The sequence below is a fragment of the Podarcis gaigeae genome, assembly GCF_964106915.1.
Source record: "Podarcis gaigeae genome assembly, chromosome: 6".
NCBI lineage: Eukaryota > Metazoa > Chordata > Lepidosauria > Squamata > Lacertidae > Podarcis > Podarcis gaigeae.
Genome location: NC_139682.1, coordinates 16,950,408 through 16,970,523, shown reverse-complemented (window position 1 = coordinate 16,970,523; position 20,116 = coordinate 16,950,408). Strand labels below are relative to the sequence as shown.

The following is a 20,116-nucleotide window of genomic DNA, read 5'->3' as shown; positions in this document are numbered from 1 at the left end:
TTAATAAAACAAACCTACAGAACACAATGGGATTTGTGGGTGAATGCGCCCAAAGGTTGCGGCCTAAACCCCTAATCCCATAACTCAACACCTCCTTCCAGAGATGCCTCGTTCCTCATCAAAAACACTTGAGCAACAACAAAATAGTGGGATTATAACATATATTGAGGAACCAGGCAAAAAACGTTTCTGTATAACCAGGGCCTTTGGCTGAAAGAAATATTCTAAAGTTTTTAAAGGTGTTTGTGGGAGGTAGGGGTGTGTGTGATCTTTGGATGAAGGGGCGGAATACAAATTTAATAAATGATTATGAGGATGATAACAATTCCCCAACGCAAAGTGCCAGCTCTGAAGGCAGTAATTCTGTTATTTTAATCCCTCTGGATGGAAGCAGGGGGCGGGTGGGGGCGGAATCCTTAAAACACAGTCCTATCCCCGTCTACTCAGATAAAAAACCCCATTGAGTTCAATGGCATTTACTCCCGGGGCAGTGGTTACAAAAGCGCGGCCTAACGTTTAGTGGTTTGCCCATGGGCACATCCTCTGGAGAAAGGGGGGAAGGCTAGTCACCTTCGAGAGGAAAAATGACCCTCGAGCCATAATCCCCATAGTCAAGCACACAAAATCCCTCAGGGAAAGGGGCTACAGTATTTTAGTGGCCTTGTAGGTTCCCTGCACAGTGACTCGCCCAAGCTGCGGAGCTGGCTTGTCGCCATGGCGGCCCACTCGGCTAGGCCCAGTCTCGTCGTCCGCCCCGCAGCGGGCAGGGCGCTTCGGCCTCCCCGCAGCCCTCGATCAGGGCCGCCTCCGCTCTTCCCTTGCCCTCGTGGCGCCTCAGCCCCAAACAGCTCGGAGGAGGGAAACGAGAGATGAGGCCGCCGCGGCCAGAGGAGATCAAGGCACACGCGCGCGCGCGCCAAGGAAAGCGGTTGGGCCTGAGGGCGGGAAGGAGAAGAAGGGGTTGTTGGTGATGGGGCTCTTTCATCTAGGGCGGAGAGGGGGGCATTTTAAGAAAGTTTCCAGAAAGAGAGAGACCCCCCCCTCCCTAGTCTGTGAGAGCAGAGGACAACGAAGGGGCCTTGGGTGGCTGGGGAGGGGGCACCTTAAAAGATTCAGCAAAATTTACCGTGGCGTCGGCTTCCGCGGGCTGCAGGTCGCTTCGCTTCTGCGGTGGGGATGCGGGCAGTCTCAGGCAAGACTAGTCGTGGCGACAAAGAAAAAGCGCTATAGCGAACCCCGAAACAAAGAGTAATGCTATTTATCTTCCTTCCCTCCCCCATAAATTTGAGGAGGGTTTTGGAGAGAAAATGTGTGGGTTTGTTTTGGGGGGAGGGCCAAAGATTTCAGACATGGAATGAAGAACAAGGGAAGTGAGGAAGTTATGAGGCCAAGAAAAATGCTTTCGGTTTAGCTTTGGGAGGCAGATACATTTGTTTTATATTTATTTACTGGTCAGTGTTGTCCCACTCAGTGGCGTTGCGTGGGTTGTCAGCACCCGGGGCAAGGCAAGTAATTTGCACCCCTAACCCATGGATTTGCGCCCCCTAACCCGTGGATTTGCGCCCCCTAACCCTAAGCCCCAGATGTTGCGCCCGGTGCGGCCGGCCCCCCCCCCCGGCACCCCTCACGCTACGCCACTGGTCCCACTCCCCACTATGTTCAGTTACCCACCCACCCCTGAATCTGGCACATTGAGTTGTGCATGGTGCCGCACCCTCACAGGCTCACACCCTTGTGAAGTAAGTTAGGCCTGCTGTGGGGAACCGTTGCCCCCCAGATGTTGCGGGGGGAGGGTAAATGTCCCCTATTCATCTGGGAGGCCAAAAACTAATGTCTTATTGGTCACTTATCCAGGTCATTGGGATGGATCTCCCCAGCGTTACTTGCAACCCTCTGGCCCTCTGATATATTATTTAATAGTTATAAAACAATATTTAAGCATTTGAAATGCCTCGCATTATCTCGGTAAGGCAGGCTAGCATTATTATTTCTAAATGGTAGATGAGGTCCTCAGGTTGAGTGATAGAGGTTTGTCTAATAGAATGGCTTCATTTGCCCCAGCTGCAGTATAACGTGTTTCTCCCATGTTGGTCTCTACATCCTCTACCACACTAATTCGCCAGCAGTTTGACTTTACCCCGGATAGCGCACTCTTCCATTGTCTCCCGAGACAGATAGATGGCAACCATGATGGGTGAGATTTGAATTCTGGACTGCCACATAAAGTGCAGCAAAACAATATGCTATCCCTGTCTGGGGTGGTGCGTGTCTCTCAATGCAGCAGAGAACCTAGCATGGTGCTGTTTGAAATTGGTGGATGTGAATCAAAAAAGGCACTGCTAGTACTTTTTTAAATGTGTCCCTATTTATTCAGTGCATTTTAAGTGGTGTAAGAATTAATTTAAAAACAATGGAGGACCAGCAAGAATAAAGGGACTGAGCAACATGTAGGAGAAATAATGGTCACAACTGTGGTGAGGAGAATGGAGTTCTGTAATTTACTCCTTACTCTGACAATTTGGTCAGATAGAGCAGTACATTTCTAGAGCAGGCTATGCATTGGCCTGAGCTGTTGTACCTCATCAATCAAAACAATAGCTTTCAAGGTTGCTTTGGAATAGTGGCTAAGGTTATTAACAAAAGTTGAGTTGTTTCTTTATCAGTGCAAGTACATTTTGAGCAAACTCTTTTTCTCTCTGTGCATGTAAATTTCTTCTTTAAATAGTGAAGAGGACACTACTGTAAATTTTACTTTGTTTCTTCTATCTGACTTCCTTTGGCATAGTTTAGGTTAACAGGCACCCAACAACTGCAGCATTCTGTAAATTTGAAATACCGGTAATAGGCATTGTTGTTTTGATCTGTCCTCCAAGGCTACTGGAGCAACAATAAACAGCAGCTGTGCAGTTTTGGAAGACTGTGTTTTACGGTAATGTTGTATCCAACACTGTTACTGTCTTTACCTATTGGAATCTTGGAAATGTGGCAGTCAGGCTGCATTTATTTAGAATACATTAACACTTTCCCACACATATCAATATGGGGATGAAACAAAAAGAGCAAAGACAGGTATTTTCCTGATGACTGCCTAGCTTTAGATCTTTGAACACATGTCTACCCACTCAGTAAGGTGAGGCTGCACTTTAAAAGGACAAGCTGGTATTTGTGCTGTACTCTTCCCGTTTTTCCAGCAGCCCATCCCCATACATTTTTCCCAGCCAGGCTCACTTCTGGCATTAGAAGCCACAAGGCCAGAGCTCAGATAGGCAGATAGAAGCTGTTTTGATGCACCAAAAACACATCTGTGCTTTCCAGCTGTATTCTAGTAAGAGCTGTTTGATAATGGCATGAACTTACTTGGGAGGTTGTGTACTCCCCTTCATTGGAGGTTTTTAAGCAGAGGACAGATGGTCATCTGTCAGGGATTCTTTAGTTGTGACTCCTGCATTGCAGGGGGTTGGACTAGATGATCCCTGTTATCCCTTCCAACACTACAGTTCTATGGTGATGATGATATAGATGCTATGCTGCCTCAGGACTGCTGTAGTAAGTATAGAAATATTTGTGGTATAGAAATATTTTAATAAAAAAAATAACCAAATAAGGCACTTTGCTCCCAGTTCCACATAGAGAAGCTTGTCAGACTGGCAGCTGAACTGTATAGTGGTACCTCAGGCTACAGATGCTTCAGGTTATGTGATTCCGGGTTGAAAAATTAGTGGCATCCCTTTGGCATTTCCCCTCCAGACCAGCTTGAATCCAAATTAGAACTAAAGAATGACCTGGCTATGTTTTAAGCCAGTAATGTGTACACAGCCTATGTACCCTGCATATTAAAGCGCATTATCCTCTTTGGCGGCCTTCTCTGTGCAACCAGGTCACTGGCACTGGCTGAGTGTGCATGTTTTGTCTGCACTGGAATGTTGTCTCCAAGCACCTCACGATAGCCTCCCCCTCTAGAAATGAATGTCATCCATTAATTTCTAATGGATAACGTGCACACTCTGAGTCATTGTGAGGTTTTGCTAATATACTGTGATGTAACAGAATTCAGTGGGAATTTCTGAGATCTGAGCCAACAACTCTCTGAGCAGAACTCCACCCTGTCACCTGCACATCCCTGGTCCAGGTTGTTTCTTAACAGTGTTACCAGATACATAACAATTCCTGTTCATATATAAGACTGTTTGATTGATTGATGCCCTGCTCTTCAGCCAAAAGAGTCTATTGCAAGACAGTCCCTGTTCTCAGCCTTGCATTTCAGATGACACAACAAAAAAGGAAAAAGGGATGTGGAGGGAAGAGGGAGGAGGAAGAAAGCAATCTCAGACACCCATTCTCAGAATTTCAGTTCTTATAAGGACTAGCCGCAATGGAAACTTCTTGTTGAGGAATAGCTGCAGGCAGATGATCTCCTAGCACAATTATTCAGGGCTTCTTAGTGAAAAAAGCAGCACAGAAGGAATTTCCTCTTGTGTACAGGAAGACTCAGGCAAGATCATTGCATGAGAGAATGTGCTGGAGACTGTTATTTTTTCCTAGTTTGCTACTGACATTGCTCCAAGCTGGGACAAAGGAGAGTTCTGATACTGTGTTCTTTCTCCTCTAACCACCCACAATATTTACATTCCTCTCTTTAGTGGAGGAAAAAGTTCACAAAAAATGAATTTAAAATTAGCATAAAAAACCTAAAAGGAATACATAAAAACCAGAATTTGGTGTATGTAACACAACAGCAAACAGCAAACCCTTAACACACTATGCTCCCCAAATATCCAATGGATTTTAAATTATATATACATTTGCCTCTGTTTGAGAAACAGCAAAAGAAAAAGAGAAGTGGACCTCCTGTGGGTCACCACTGAGAAAGCCCTACAGAGGAGAGCAGAATGTAGATCAAAATCTACTGCTAGAGTTCTGGGAGCTTTGCAGTAGATCAGCAAGGGATTTGCAGTAGATCTCGCAGTACTGCTAGGGAAGTGATGAATGAGAAGTTAAAGTCCCCACCCCCACCCACAGAGAGATATAAAAGAACATAGGAGGAGGAGAATCTTTAAACTATTTAGGTGCAGGGAGAAGCTTGTGGCCACAAAGAGGAGGGGGATAGAAGGAAACTAAAGTTGGTGAGTGAGTGTGTATGAGGTTCTAGCTATCAGAAAACAATAATCTGTAGGCTTTGGGATAAATATCTAATATCAGTAATCTGGCAACACTGGAGTGTGACAGTATCTTGGGTGATAAAGAATGCGAGAAAGAGAGAATGCTGGGAACTGCAATTATGTAGACAGATAAGAGTACTCCCCTGAATTTGGGAGGACTGCCTTGGACTAACAACAGCACTAAACCATGCAGTATGAGAAGCTGCACAGGGCACAGGCAGGGGCTATGATTGAGGCACAACCATGTATCCTCAGACAGGAACAAAAGGAGCCTGTGTGACTCAGTAAAAAAGGGAACCATTTTATATTCTTAGCTTTGAGATCAACACAGCGCTCATCCTTGTAACCTCTATGCAATGTTTTCCATAGTATCCCTGCCCTGTTCCTGCAAATACAGTTTATCATTCCATTAGCAATTTATAACTAGTGTCAACTAAGCATTTCATAGCCTTTTCCTGCTTGCTTTTGGAGGTTAAAATGTGAGTTAAGGAGAAACTCGGAAGCTTCAGGGTTATCCTTTGTCAAGTTGTAGCTTGGGCACGCTACAGATTGCACCATGGAAACCTTGTTTATGCTTGCATATCTTTACATGGACTCAAAACTCAGAAGACACACATAATTTTGATCACTTGGGTAGTGTGGTGTAAACGAATGCTGCTGTTAGTAGTACTATGCAAATGGAATGTATTGTTCACTGGGGATTAAACCTGACATACCTGTTCTTGGAAAACTGTATTCAGCTTTGAATCACCATTCAGAGTGGTCAATAGGAAGTGTCATGCAAACCCCACATAATTTTACTATCTCACTTATATACTTTTCACTTTTAAGTTTTAGCTCATGGATTCATGAGATCCTTGGCTTTCATGCAGCTTAAAGACTCAAGGTTGTTGCGTTCTTGACTGAGGAAACAAATTTGGAAATGTTGTTTAAAATCTGTATGTTTCATCATGTATTTTAGGAAGGGATGGTGTTTTCCCTGGTTCTTTAATGTTGGATAGTGACAGTCCTGGGCTGAGGGTGCATTCATTAATTTTGCTGGTTGGATATTTTGGTAGAAAACAAGCTAGTTTTACAAGTTCTTACAAAATAAAATGTAGCTCCATTAAAATAGATGAAACACATTATGGTGACCGACATATTTTTGTACGCCATCCCAATCTCTGAGCAGTGTGTGATTCCAAGGGTTCCAGGTGCTTTCCTGGGGGTTGTATTTCCTTTTGGGAAGAATGGTGTCCTTATGATGGTTTATTTACACATATATACAATATGAGCATGTGATGTAGGGGCTCATAGTATTAAAATGCCAAAAGGATATTGTTTCTCCCATAGCCACGGTCTTGGATTCAAGCAGAAATCAGCCATGACTCTCTCTCTGCATTTCCAGCCTGCAGTTTCCTCCTCTAGATCACATCACACATACACTGGTTTTGACCTTCTCACTATATTTATTGCTAAATAAATATATATAATTCAACCAGTCTCCCAACAGGTATTGAAGTGTAAGTTGCTTTATGAAAATGAGCAGGACCCCAGCTATCTAAAGGACACAAGTTCAGAGCTACATATGGCAAGCCACCACATATCTTTAAGGCATTTCTAGGATGAAGAGTCCCCTCTGCTCATGCTTTGCTGTTTAATAAAATATGCAATTTACATATTCAGAAGTTAGGGGATTTTGTTAATACACTCTTAAACTATATCACAGATAGCACATTGATGCAATAATTAATCCTATTTGGTGGTATTCAACTAAGTTTTACCCAGAGTAGACCCCATAAGGTTAAGTTAGGTTCATTAATTTCTCTCTTGAGTAAAACTTAGTTGAATACCACCCATTATGTTTTGCTGATTGGTTCCATTAGTCATGGAGATGTACAGGGCTTCATAGTTCTGCTCATTTTAATACATGGGAGGCATCAATATGTACAAATATGCTAGTTCTCTTCTTTTGCCTTCCTTTTGTATCCACCTTTTAACAGTTGTTGCAGCAACTTATTTCTTCAGTATAAATAAAAACTATGCACAGAAGGGACAGAGAGGGTAAACTTTGTGCTGTTATTTGTCAGATCAGCCCACCACTTCCAACTTAAAACAACAAGCCAGGAGAGTAGAACAGTACTGTAGCTTAAGGGCTGGGAGAAACTTCTTATCTGTCCTGCTTACTAATAGGTATTTTTAATTACTACTTGCCCTTTTCAGATTATACATAAGTACAATAAGTGCATATGTGAATTTCAGTTTATAGTTTGAAAGATCAAAGGAAATTTAATTACTTATATTAGTATATTTATATAGAATGTAATGACATTCTGATGTGTTTCACAGGGATTAAACAAATCATGTTCCTGGAAAATCATGTTCTCCTCTCCTCCCCTTAAGGTTTATATGTATACGGTATTAGTAAAAGTATTGCTTAAATACTAGTAGTGCAAGTTGTATATCTTTCTTATTGCCTATGTAATCACAGGTTGTTGCCCATTGTCATGATTTTTTTTAAGTATAATTAAAAAATAGTATTAAAGTGCTAATTTATACATTACATAGGGTAGCAAAATTAGGTGGGGGATCAAATATTTTAACAAATAAGTAACTTGCCTAAGGGTCCTCTAAAACTGGGATAAAAGCGATTGCGATAAAACTGTAAATGGAATATAGGTAAAGGTACCCCTGCCCATGCGGGCCAGTCGTGTCCGACTCTAGGGTTGCGCGCCCATCTCGCTTAAGACACTTCCGGGTCACGTGGCCAGCGTGACAAGCTGCATCTGGCGAGCCAGTGCAGCACACGGAAACGCCGTTTACCTTCCCGCTAGTAAGCGGCACCCGGGGGTGCTTTCGAACTGCTAGGTTGGCAGGCGCTGGGACCGAGCAGCGGGAGCGCACCCCACCGCGGGGATTCGAACCGCCGACCTGACGATCGGCAAGTCCTAGGCGCTGAGGTTTTACCCACAGTGCCACCCACATCCCTGTAAATGGAATATGCTTAAGTATTAATACTGATTTGGAACTGGTATTGCACCTTACTTTGCAAATCCTAAGTGAGGCTGCTGAGCACTTCCAAAGTTTTGCCAGCTGGCGCTGACCAGAACTTCCACCCACCCATTTTCCCTGAGCCACTAGTTTCAGGGAGGGGGGGGTGTTTATACCATTTCCAGGCTGATGTAGATGGTAGGGGATGGGCCCTGATACTGGGGACTCGCCAGAGAACCCCACTTCTGTCCCACCTCCCATAAGACCACATTACAAAGCCTAATGCCAGCTACCACTGGTACTAAAGCTAAGCTCGGGGAGCTTCTCTCTGCTAGTTGTGGGGCATTTCTGCACAGTCCTGATTGCCTCCAGCCAGCATACCTGGGGGTTAGGATTGTTCTGATAGGAACACTAAATGTCACAATGTGCCTGTGTGTGTGCTCTTTATATATTAAATATAAGACCATTATTGTAAAAACATCCTATTCCAAAAGTTCCATAGAACATATTGTTCAGAACTCTGCAGCTGCACCAGGAAATTCTGTGTGTGTGTGTGTGTGTGTGTGTGTGTGTAGAAAGAGAGACTCTGCCCCAGATACCTATGTTAATTAATCTCACATGCCTATTAGTATGACCAAAAGATGGCAGGATTCTGTTTGGAGAAGTCTACTGTATTAAAGTCTTCTAGGTAGAAATTATCTTCATTTGCAGTTCTCAGGAAGACTGGGGGATTCTTTGCTTGTTTCTGAGCTGTTTCAATGTTAACTCGGTGGCAAGAGGAATAAGGAAATGCAAGAACACAGGTTGGTTGAGTCCTGCAGATTTCTTTCTTTCTTTTTGCCTCTGTTAAGGATATACACAGTAGTATGTTTACAGGAAGTGATTGCTATGCAGACAGTTTGCCATTCTTGATGTGGTAGCAGATTTGACTAATAGACTCACATGATTACATTTACAAAACTGTAGACAAGAGCTCTAATGAGAAGGCTCCAAGTCACTGCATTCTTGAACCATCAGCTAATCACATGATTAACTGCTTTCCCCTCTGTATTATGCTTTTCTTCCGTGGTGATAAGTAAACAGGCGTAGGACTTTCAAAACCCTCCGTACCGCTGGAATGTGATCCACAATTTCATGAATGCTGTGCCAAAATCTGCCCTACAATTACTCAATAGTTATCTTCCCTCGCACACAAAAAAGTCCTCAATTTTTCTGCCTCACTTTTAGGATGCTTTAGGATTTCAGTAGATGTTGTGTTTTGAGTTTACCTTAGCATTGCAAAGGGGCACAGGATTGTGGATTGTGCTTTTTTCATTCCAGGGAATGGTTCTCCAAGACTTAGCAGCATACCAGGCTGCCCATGCTTGCAGATGTGAAAAAAGCCCCATGGGTGCAGCTACCTCCCTCTGTCTCCCTCTTCACATTCACTTTACTTAAACGTGTTAATTAATTGTATTGCTTTTAAATATTTTTATGTTGTTGTACACAGCTCTTAATGTTTTGGGGAAGAGCAGTATACAAATACTTCTATAAATAAATAAAACAACCTACTCTTCATTGCGCACACAATCCCAGGGGGGGGGGGGCACCATCTTTGCCAAACGTTTTAGTCGCTTTAGCCCTGTTTTTACTCCCTTTCTGAACTCCAAGGTAAATACAGTGGTACCTTGGGTTACATACGCTTCAGGTTACAGACTCCGCTAACCCAGAAATAGTACCTCGGGTTAAGAACTTTGCTTCAGGATGAGAACAGAAATCGTGCTCCAACGGCGCGGCAGCGGCTGGAGGCCCCATAAGCTAAAGTAGTGCTTCAGGTTAAGAACTGTTTCAGGTGAAGAATGGACCTCCGGAACGAATTAAGTATTTAACCCGAGGTACCACTGTTAATATATTTTTCTAACAACATTTATTTACTGCTTAATTGTAATAGAACCTCAAAACTGTTTGCCCCCCAATTAAATAAATATAACAATAAAATTATCAGTAAAATATGCAGTTAAAACCAAGTATATATAACATCAACCCGCTCCCCCCCAACAACTCAGTCAACTAAAACCAGATTAAAACACATGATAGCTTCTACATTTCTGGCAGGCTTGCCTAAGTAAAAATGTTTTTAGCAGGTGCTAAAAAGAATACAGTGGAGGCGCTACCTGATATCAATAAGCGGGGAGTTCCAAAGTGTGAGTGCTGCCACACTAAAAGTTTGATTTGTGGGAAGGGTGCAGAACGTAGACCTCTGGTGAGGTGATGTGTCGGATGAAGGAAAGGTCATATCCACACCGTCCATTTAAAGCAACCTTATTACAAAACCTCCCAGCTACCTCAAAGATAAACACATAAAAGCAATATCCTTCCCCGACCGTAATTTTCTCTCCCATTTGATAATTTTCAAATGCAATTTTTTAATTAATTGCTGGGAAATGGTCCCCCAACCATCCCCACAGGAAAAAAATTCACCACAGCACTATTCTCATAGATCTATCACTATTGTTTAGTTTATTATAAATAAAAAGGAAGTGCAATAGAGATCTTCTATTTCACGACTACCCTGAAAGGTAGAATCAGTGAGATTTATTATTATTATCATTATCATTATTATTACCATTATTTTTTCCTCCACCCTAGGGTTCCAGAGCAGGTCACAAGACTTTGAATCACAACATTAAAAACAGTTTAAAACAAATTACACACAAGATCTCAAGAACAGGATAGGTCCTAAAAATATACATCTCAATGATCAAAGGCCAGGATAAAGAGGTGCATCTTCAGAATTTGCTGTGGGGAGAGAATTTCACAGCTTTGGGTCTACTCTCCCAGATTCTAAGGACAGTGGAACTATCAAGAAGACCCCCCTCTGGTGAGTGAATTTCATGGCAGCACAGGATTTGGACCTGGATCCCAAAGTAATCACAAACATGCCAACCATTACACCAACTTGTTCACTTCTCTTTTGACCCCCCTGTAACGTACAGCAGAATTCTTGTTCTCCTCCCCTCTGTAGTTTCCTTGAATCATCTCTGTCTTTTACAAAATGTGTGGACTGTGGAAGAAAGTCCATGCTTTGTTTTTAAAGGGCTGTACACTTTACAAACATGTAGTTATCAAATTTTGGCAGCAGTGGTACAGTCTAATGTACTCTAGGTTTAATGATTGTCACGTGCTTTCTTCTCACAGCTGATAGGGGAGTCATTCGAGTTATTTCTTGTTTGCTCATTACAGCAGAGCCAACTGCAAAGGTGCTGATAAATTTCCTTCTAGTACTTCCTCTGCCAGTGCATTGGCTTTAAAAAGGAGACTTTAAAAAAATGCTTTGCTCCTGCAAGAGATTCCAAAGTTTGAGGATTACCAGGGTCAGCAAGTGTGTGCTTCATTCCGTTTCTGCTTTGTATAATTGGTGTTTTTTAAAAAAAAAAAATAAGTAAATAAACAAATCCAAGCCAGATAATCTGATTTAGAGAGCAATCCTGTCCCACATGGATGTTAATGGCTGGAGTGGGGGCTAGTATGAAGCACTGCTGATGGAAGACTGTGCTGCTGCTGCTGCAGAGGCAGGACCTCCACCAGAGTACAGTGGTACCTCGGGTTACATACGCTTCAGGTTACAGACTCCGCTAACCCAGAAATAGTGCTTCAGGTTAAGAACTTTGCTTCAGGATGAGAACAGAAATCGTGCTCTGGCGGCGCGGTGGCAGCAGGAGGCCCCATTAGCTAAAGTGGTGCTTCAGGTTAAGAACGGACCTCCGGAACGAATTAAGTACTTAACCCGAGGTACCACTGTATATGGAAAGCTACTAATTTAGCCAGAATTGGGTCCCAAAATGGGGTGTTTAAGGGACAGAATAAGGCTGGCCAGACCCCTCCCCAGGACTTGCCCTCCCCTCAAAAGAAGCCCTGTCACCATGACCAGCAGGAGCCAACACTGTTTTCAATACATCATTAACTCTTCACTCTGATCGCCCCATGGCGCTGTTAGGATAGTTCTAAGAATAAAGAAGTTCAAAGTATCAATATTCACTTGGATAGTCTTAAAATTATTGTGCATGCTGATATTTTTGCCTCTGCAAGTTTGCTAAAACCCTTTTCCTGATTAAAATAGGTATCTTTCTAATAATGCACCAGTTTGGTGGTTTAAAGCAATACAGGAACAGTTTTAGCCTACGTTTATATGCTTTTTCTTTCATTGAACTAGGACAAGGGTTCCCAAATTGTGGTCTGTGGACCACCAGTGGTCTTCAAGCTATATTCAGGTGGGCTGTGGCATGTCTGCATTAAGCAATAATATTGATTTTCAATTGTATTTTAATTGTTTATTTTAATACTTATGTAAGAACATAAGAAGAGCATTATGGATCAGGCCAATGGCCCGTGTAGTCCAACATCCGGTTCTCACAATGGCCTGTGGGAAACTTGCAAGCGGGACATAGAATTCTCATACAATATAAGAAATAAAAGAAGCAGTAAAATACACTGAAAAAATCATACAGCATCTACCATAGCACATTGCAATTGATACAAAAGGCAGAAAAATCACGTGGGGGTGAGGAGTTTGGTAACCACTGATCTAAGACAAAACGTACAACACATCCATCAATTATATGCAAATTATTTCTACCAGATGCACCTTTAATGCGGCCCATAATTGAACAAACACTTCCCAAAGAATTATGCAAAAGATCTGCAGCTATATTTTACAGAGAAGTTCATTAACCTTTTCAGATCTGGGCTTATATCCTTTTTGTGCAACACTACCATATGGAGCATGCCTATATTTATACTAGACAATGATGTATTTTAACAGAGTATCCTCAGTGGTTCTGCACTGCTCAACGGCATTCAATGCCATTGGCCAGCGTTTCTTGTATCTACAAACAGAAACAAGGGATAAAATAATTCTCCCTTCTCCATTACTTGTCCATTGTTTTCAGGTGAAGCAATGTGTAGGCTCATGTTCACCCAGAAATAATGCTGGAAGAAAATATTTCACATTTTAAAAGAAAGCTAAACAAAGTTTTGAACATTGACTGCTTCACACAAAAATCCAAAACCTGTTCTGCTCCTATGGAGGTTAATGACAGCTTGAGTATCAGCTTTGGAGCATTAAAATATAAAGGTGAAGACAGGCTGGTAAATGAAGAAATGTTATTGCATAAGAAGAAGCAAATCTGGTTGAAACAATCCGTTCTCTTATTCTCAAACATTTGTTAGTGGGATTAGTGGATAATTTTAGCCAATAAAATCCTTGCCCCTATTGATATTTTAGATTCTTAGGACACCCATTCAGTTTTCTCCACCTCACCCTAAAAAAACCACCCCATTCAGAGCCTAGTAAAAAGAAATTGAATTCCAAATTTGTAAACTCCTAAGCTAAGAACTTGTTTGTTTGTTTTGAAATGTAGAGCTGTTTAACAATGCTGAAGCCAATTAGCCACAAAAGGAAAGTAGCTTTTCTAAATGACTTTTCCTGTTTTGTTTCAGAAAAAAATATAAGTTGGTAGCTGCAATGAAATGTTGCAGTATGGGTGTCACCTGTTCAGGGTTCAGTCATAACCTTTTCCAAGATAATCCATTCCATTCCCCCGCATCTCTCAGTGGCCTCATAGTCACTTATTGCACAATTTTGAGGTCCCTCCCAAATCACCAGTATATACTAACATAATTTTAATTTATTTGTTTATTTAAGGCAAAGATAGCAAAGACAAGTAGAACCTGCAAAATGCTGAAGGGAGAATAGGTGTGGAAGGATATGTCAGTTTTGGTTCTCTCAGTTTTTCATCTTTTCAATCTTTCCACATTTCTGTAACAATCTATAAATAAATTCTCATGAAAATTATTGAGCATTTTAATATGAATTTCTCCTAATGGACACATTTTTGTATGCAGTTTTGACAGATGCACATATTTTCGCAAACAACTTTTTACTAATATAACATTTCTGTATGTTCTTTTCACTAATATATTCATTCATTTTTAGGCACACTTTCCCCTAATAGGTGCATTTTTGTTAACGTCATTTGGTTGGAGAAGCTGCATTGGAAAAATAGAGATTTTGAAGGATGACTGTGTTTCAGTTCACATTTTGTTTTGAAAAGTTGAAATATGACAAATTAAGCTTTAAATGTGAACTGAATTGAATTCCTCATTCCGTCGCCTGGAGTTTCAGCCAACTAGCCATTCTGACATGCTTCATGGGGTGCCCCAGTAAAATAACAGTGATGGAGGCTAATTGGGAAAGGTGAGCTAAGGAGGGCAAGCACCTACCCCCCCCCAAAAAAAGATGTCTATGCTAGAATTGGCGGCTAGTTTCTGCTGGGCTGAAGCTTGCAAGCTGCATGCACAGTCTTCTTGATTATTATTATTATTTAATTAAAGGGACTTCCACTCACCTGGAGAGTTAAGCCTTCCACTTGCCACCTGGGGAGGGCCCGGGAAACCTGGATACTTCAGGTGAGACCTGAAGATCTGGCAGCGCTAAAACATCCCATGCCGTCTCCTTTTCTAAGCACTACACATTTTATGGGAGAGAAATAGAGGAGGAGGAGGAGAAGAAATCTCAGGCACTTAATGTAAATAATAAAACACATCCTTGAATGAATTGGCAATTGACTGAAGACAGAACATAACTCACAGCCCAGTTTAGTTGAAGTAACAGGATTTAAACTACGGTATTTGGCACTTCTGCACTAAACACATTTACTTGGAAGTAATCCTCACTGAGGATTCAGTGGCATTTATTGCCAAAGAAGTGTGATGAAAATTTAATCTGATTTGGGCTGTGATCCAAGTACTTCTGACCTACTGTGGCTGCCTAGATTTTTAAAGAACAAGGGAGGGGTGAGGAAGCCTTGATACACATTGTACACATGTAGAGTTCAGGTACATATTGTAGTGTCACCCAGTGGGGCGTTGTCCAGTGACTGAGAAACAGTGTTTGTGCTACACAACATATTAGAGGGTGAGGAATGTAAAAGCTAAAAACAATGCATTGCATAGTGCTATTTTAAGCATTCTGTGATTCTGGACTGTAGCTAAAATTTATATGGTATGCCAGTTCATTTCTGCAGGGGCAGAATGACCACCTCCCACTTAACTCTCTAGAGGATTCGACATTCTTGCTGTCCATAGTTTCAGGGTAAAAAAGATTGGTCGCAGCATCAGTTTTTATTTCTTTTGAAACTACCGGTAATATTTTACTCTTCTTTTATTCCTTTCTTAGTTAATTGAAGCTGCTGTTTCTGTCCTGTGAAAAGTACTGCAAAAATATTTTAAAACCCAGGATCTCTTTTTAACCTTTTGGAACGCAGTATGGCAAAAATGTGCTGTTTGCAAGATTGTGCACATAACAAAAGAAAAGGAGATCTATTGAAAATGGCCTATTAGCATGAGAGATTGTTAAAGGCAGGCCTGGTTACTGGATTCCATGAGCTTCCAGGGTTTGTTCTTGAGAAGAAAGATAGATTCATAGAATCTTGGAGTTGGAAGGGACTCCAAAGGTCATCTAGTCCAACCCCCTGCAATGCAGGAATCTCAGCTAAAGCATCCATGACAGATGGCCATCCAACCTCTGCTTAAAAACCTCCAAAGCAGGAGAGTCCGCCACCTCTCATGGGAGTCTGTACCACTGCTGAACAGCTCTTGCTGTCAGAAAGTTTTTCTGAATGTTTAGTCGGAATCTCCTTTCTTGCAACTTGAAGCTAGTGGTTCAAGTCCTACCCTCCAGAGCAGGAGAAAACCAGCATGCTCCCTCCTCCATGTGATAGCCCTTAAGATATTTGAAGATGGCTATCATATCTCCTCTCAGTCTCCTCTTTTCCAGGTTAAACATACCCAGCTCCTTCAAGCACTTCTCATAAGGCTTAGTTTCCAGACCCTTGATCAGGGGTCGGCAAGGCTTACCTTGCCTGGGCCAGTTCACTGCCACGTGGCCTCCTCCATGGGCCAGATATTGGGTGCGTGTGAGATTTCCAGTATCTGCATCTGCACAGACGCAATTTCTGGCGTCTGCATCTGCGCAGATGCGATTTCTGGCTTCTGTGCATGTGCAGACGCGATTTCCAACACCCTGGAAGCAAGTCCCCGTGCCACAATGCACCGGTTTAGTGCAGATCACTGGGACTCGCTGAGTGGCCAGTTTGATTGGGGGGGCTCGTGGGCTGGTAAAATGACCCCCATGGGCTCCTTGTGGCCCATGGGCCTTAGGTTGTCGACCCCTGCCCTTGATCATCTTTGTTGCCCTTGTCCGCACCCGTTCTTGTCAACATCCTTCTTAAATTGTGGTCCCCAGAATTGGACACAATATTCCAAGTGTGTTCTGACTGAGGCAGAATAGAGTGGTACTATTACTTCCCCTGATCTGGACACTATGCTTCAGTTGATGCAGCGTAGAATAGCATCAGCATTTTTTGCTGCTGCATCACACTGTTGCCTCATGTTAAGCTTGTTGTCCACCAAGACCCCTAGATTCTTTTCACAAGTAGTACTAGTAACCTAGGTGTCCCCCATCCTGTATTTGTGCATCTGGTTCTTCTTGCCTAAGTGCAGAACCTTACATTTGTCCCTACTGAAATTCATTTAGTTAGCTTGTGCCCAGCACTCCTTTGTGATTTCCCCTTTCTTCCATTTCTTATACATGCCCTTCTTAACTCTCAGCTCATCCGTGAGCTCCTTATGCAGCCACACTGGTTTCTTAGCACCTCCCACTTTTGTTGGTATAGATAGAGGCAACTTACTTAATTTTTGTTTTGTTTTGTTTTGTTTTGTTTTGTGTGTTTTCAATAAAATTTTACTTCAGTGACCGGCTCGTTGACTTTCTGCATGCTTACAGAACTGCAAGTTAATAACTGCAATAAAATTGTGGAGAGTTTGGCCCTTATGACTCTTTACTCACCCTTTCTTCCCTGGCAGGGAGGGGCACCGTTTGCCCCAGGTGCCAAAATGCCTCATGCTAGCCCTGGGTCCTGGAAGCCTCAGGCTTTGAGAGTGCTGCTGCACGCAGTTCCTGCTTGCATGGTTTCCAGAGGCATCTGGTGTGAGAACAGAAGTAGATGGACCACTGGCCCGATCCAACAGGCTCTTCTTAGGTCCTTCTGCACCATAGCCTAAACAAATAGGTATTTACTGTATTTCTCCAACATGATATCAGCCTCTGACCCAGTCCGCCAGTGGAATGCGGTCTTTGGAAGGTTATCCATGGGGGAAGTTCAGCCCTTTTACTCTGAAAAAGGCTCCCCATCCCTGTTTTGTCTGCTAGGCTGTTTTATTTTCCATATTATTATTATTTTTTATTATATTGTTTTGCTAATTTTGTGGGTTGTGCTGACCAGATAGAAAGGTAGGATGTGAACACTTCGAGAAATATGTAACTAACTAACTAAAGTCATTTTGCTTGGCTTGGCTGACTTCAAGAAAGGGGAATAGTAATAGTAGTGTAATAGTAGTAGTGTAGTAGTAGTAGTAGTAGTAGTAGTAGTAATAATGTGTACTATTACAGGACAAAAAATCCCTTTCTCTGAAGGTTTTACAGCATGGCATCATGAATGGCTGCCTTTAGGAACTCTGTCTCCCTTAGGTGGGGTTGGTGGGGAAAGTCAGCAGTTGCTGGGAAATCTCCCAAGTCATGGGCCTTCTGTTATCAGCCTCCTGGAAATTCTGTGAGTGCCACCCCCATGAAGCTTCCCGCCAGCCATGCAATGAACTGCCATCTTCCAGCTGACCTTTTGACTTTTGACCCTTTGGGGGGGGGATGAGAGTTCATCAGCTGTCCACGAGACGGAAATCAGGCAAAGGATTTTTATAGGAAGTTGCACCCATTGACTGCACCAGTTTCTGAAATCATCCTTTCCCATCCTTTGAGGGTTTTTATTTATAATCAGGCGGCATACACTTAACAAAAATAAATCCATACCATACGTTTAAAGCACCATGATCCCACTTTAAGCAGTCATGGTAAAGAATTCTGGGGAGTATAGTTTGATAAGAGTGCTGAGAGTTGTTAGGAGACTCTTATTCCCTTTACAGAGTTACAATTTCCAGAGTTCCCTGGAAAGAGAGACTGGTTATTAAACTACTCTGGGAACTGTAGTTCTTTGAGGGGGAATAGGGTTTTCTTAGCAATGTTCAGCACCCTTAAACTAGTTCTCAAAATTCTTTGGTGGAAGTAATGACTGTGTAACGTAGTATCATAGTGCTTTAAATGTGTAGGGTGAATGTGGCCTCTGTCTACTGCTGCTGATACTGCATCTCTTTCACAATCTGGTTGTAATAAAAGGCTTGTAATGTGCAGTTTCCCTGCTCATTTGCAGAGAGTGCAGCAGTTGCCTCCGGGTGAGCGCAGGAGTGTCAAGCTACTCACCCATCTGCTAGCCACACAGGACTGCTACTGGGCCTTTGAGGCTACAAAAATAGAGGAGTGCAGCTAGCTAAATACTGCCCTGCATTGAACACAGTGGAGTGGACTGGGTTCATGCAGATGTATATGACTGGGTTCATGCAGAGTATATGACTCTGAGGCCATTTCCAGACAAATTGTTTACTGAGCATTTGTTTCAGGGAGGATAGATGACACTGGCTATTGCACAAACGCTGCCTTTTTCCCATCATTTCCCTTATTGCAAAAAGTCCAGGGTGGGGGGGGGGGAGCAGATTTCATGGGGAATAGTTTGTACAACTTTAATTTGCTGGTATGTAATTGAATCCCACCCAAACACAGTGATGGCCTGAAAGGACCTTTTGATTTGTAGTGGAGCTTTGTTTTGCTGCCATTCCCATTCCCCTTTTTGTTGTTGTTGTTGTTTAGTCGTTTAGTCGTGTCCGACTCTTCGTGACCCCATGGACCAGAGAACGCCAGGCACCTCTCTCCTCCACTGCTTCCCGCAGTTTGGTCAAATTCCCCCTTTTACCCCTCCCTTTTGTTGTTATTTAGTCAATTAGTTGTGTCCGACTCTTCATGACCCCATGGACCAGAGCATGCCAGGCACTCCTGTCTTCCACTGCCTCCTGGAGTTTCGTCAAATTCATGTTGGTCGCTCCTATAACACTGTCCAACTATCTCGTCCTCTGTTGCATATTGGCCCTTTAAGAACTTCCAGAAGCAAAATCAACAAAGAGTCTTGGAGCATCTTTATGTCCACAGTTATTCCATAATAAAACATGTTAGGATGTTTCTGCCTGGGTGTTTATTGTGGGATCAGTGCAAGTCATGCAAACATTTGGGGGGGGGGGTTGCTTTTGCAGAGTCTGTACCCCCCTCACCTTAATCTGGTTCTATTCTTTCCAGGAAAAATCTGATAAGTAAAAATATGCAAACCTGTTGCTAATGACGCATTTGCAGTATCTCAAGGACCCCATTTGCAAATTAACTCCCCCACTCTGGAATGCAGCCTTTATTGTTAAGGTGCTACAAGATTCTGTATTGATTTTGCCCATTTAAGGAAGAGGAAAAGTAGGGGAACACAGCCTGAAGCTAAAGTGGGCATAATTGATTTTCACAAACTGACTTTATTTCTTATCAGTTAAGAGAAATATGGTACATTTGCATTAAAACTTGTTGATCAGAGAAGAACCACCATATTTGTTGTAAGGATACCACAACCAGTCTGCTGTTCAAAAGATTGGCTGCTTTTGGATCTCCCAAGACCGGCTTCCAGCCTTGAGAAAAGGCATCCTTAGCAGATGCAGCTAAATTTTATCTAGCACTATAAACAATGTGAATTTGAAAATGCTTCCTGTTGCAAGCTTCCTGTATTTTTTATAGACCTTGTAGCAGAGCATATTTTCCCACAAACCTTTATCACCACCCTACGGTGCTACAAAGGGGTCACTTGTGAAAAAACACTTTGGAACTGAGAATGGCTCTGCAAGAAGGCAGAATCGTCAGCTCTCATACTGCATTATTAGTTTGGAGGCAAAGTATTTCCTTTTTGCTAAGAATATCAGAGGGTTGGGAATTTAGTGTCTTGTGGTTGAAAAGCTGAACTTGAGCACTGGGC

The 20,116-nt window shown here is 42.5% G+C and overlaps 1 protein-coding gene and 1 long non-coding RNA gene across 3 annotated transcripts in view; one reads left to right on the top strand and one right to left on the bottom strand.

Moving 5' to 3' along the window:
* The window catches only part of ZNF217 (zinc finger protein 217), a 33,183-nt gene extending 31,720 nt beyond the window's left edge, over positions 1–1,463 (bottom strand). Inside the window, exon 1 of one of the 2 annotated variants that reach the window (XM_083744161.1) lies at positions 1,127–1,463. The gene's annotated coding sequence lies outside the window, so the exon portion shown is untranslated. Of the gene's footprint in view, positions 1–570; positions 805–1,126 lie in introns of those variants that run through there. The other variant, XM_083744162.1, reaches the window with a different exon arrangement.
* A 10,716-nt stretch (positions 1,464–12,179) lies between these two features.
* Positions 12,180–19,291, top strand: LOC310847285. The gene is made up of 2 exons (XR_014565762.1): positions 12,180–12,379; positions 19,051–19,291. It is a non-coding gene; the product is annotated as an uncharacterized lncRNA (long non-coding RNA).
* Positions 19,292–20,116: the final 825 nt, after the last annotated feature.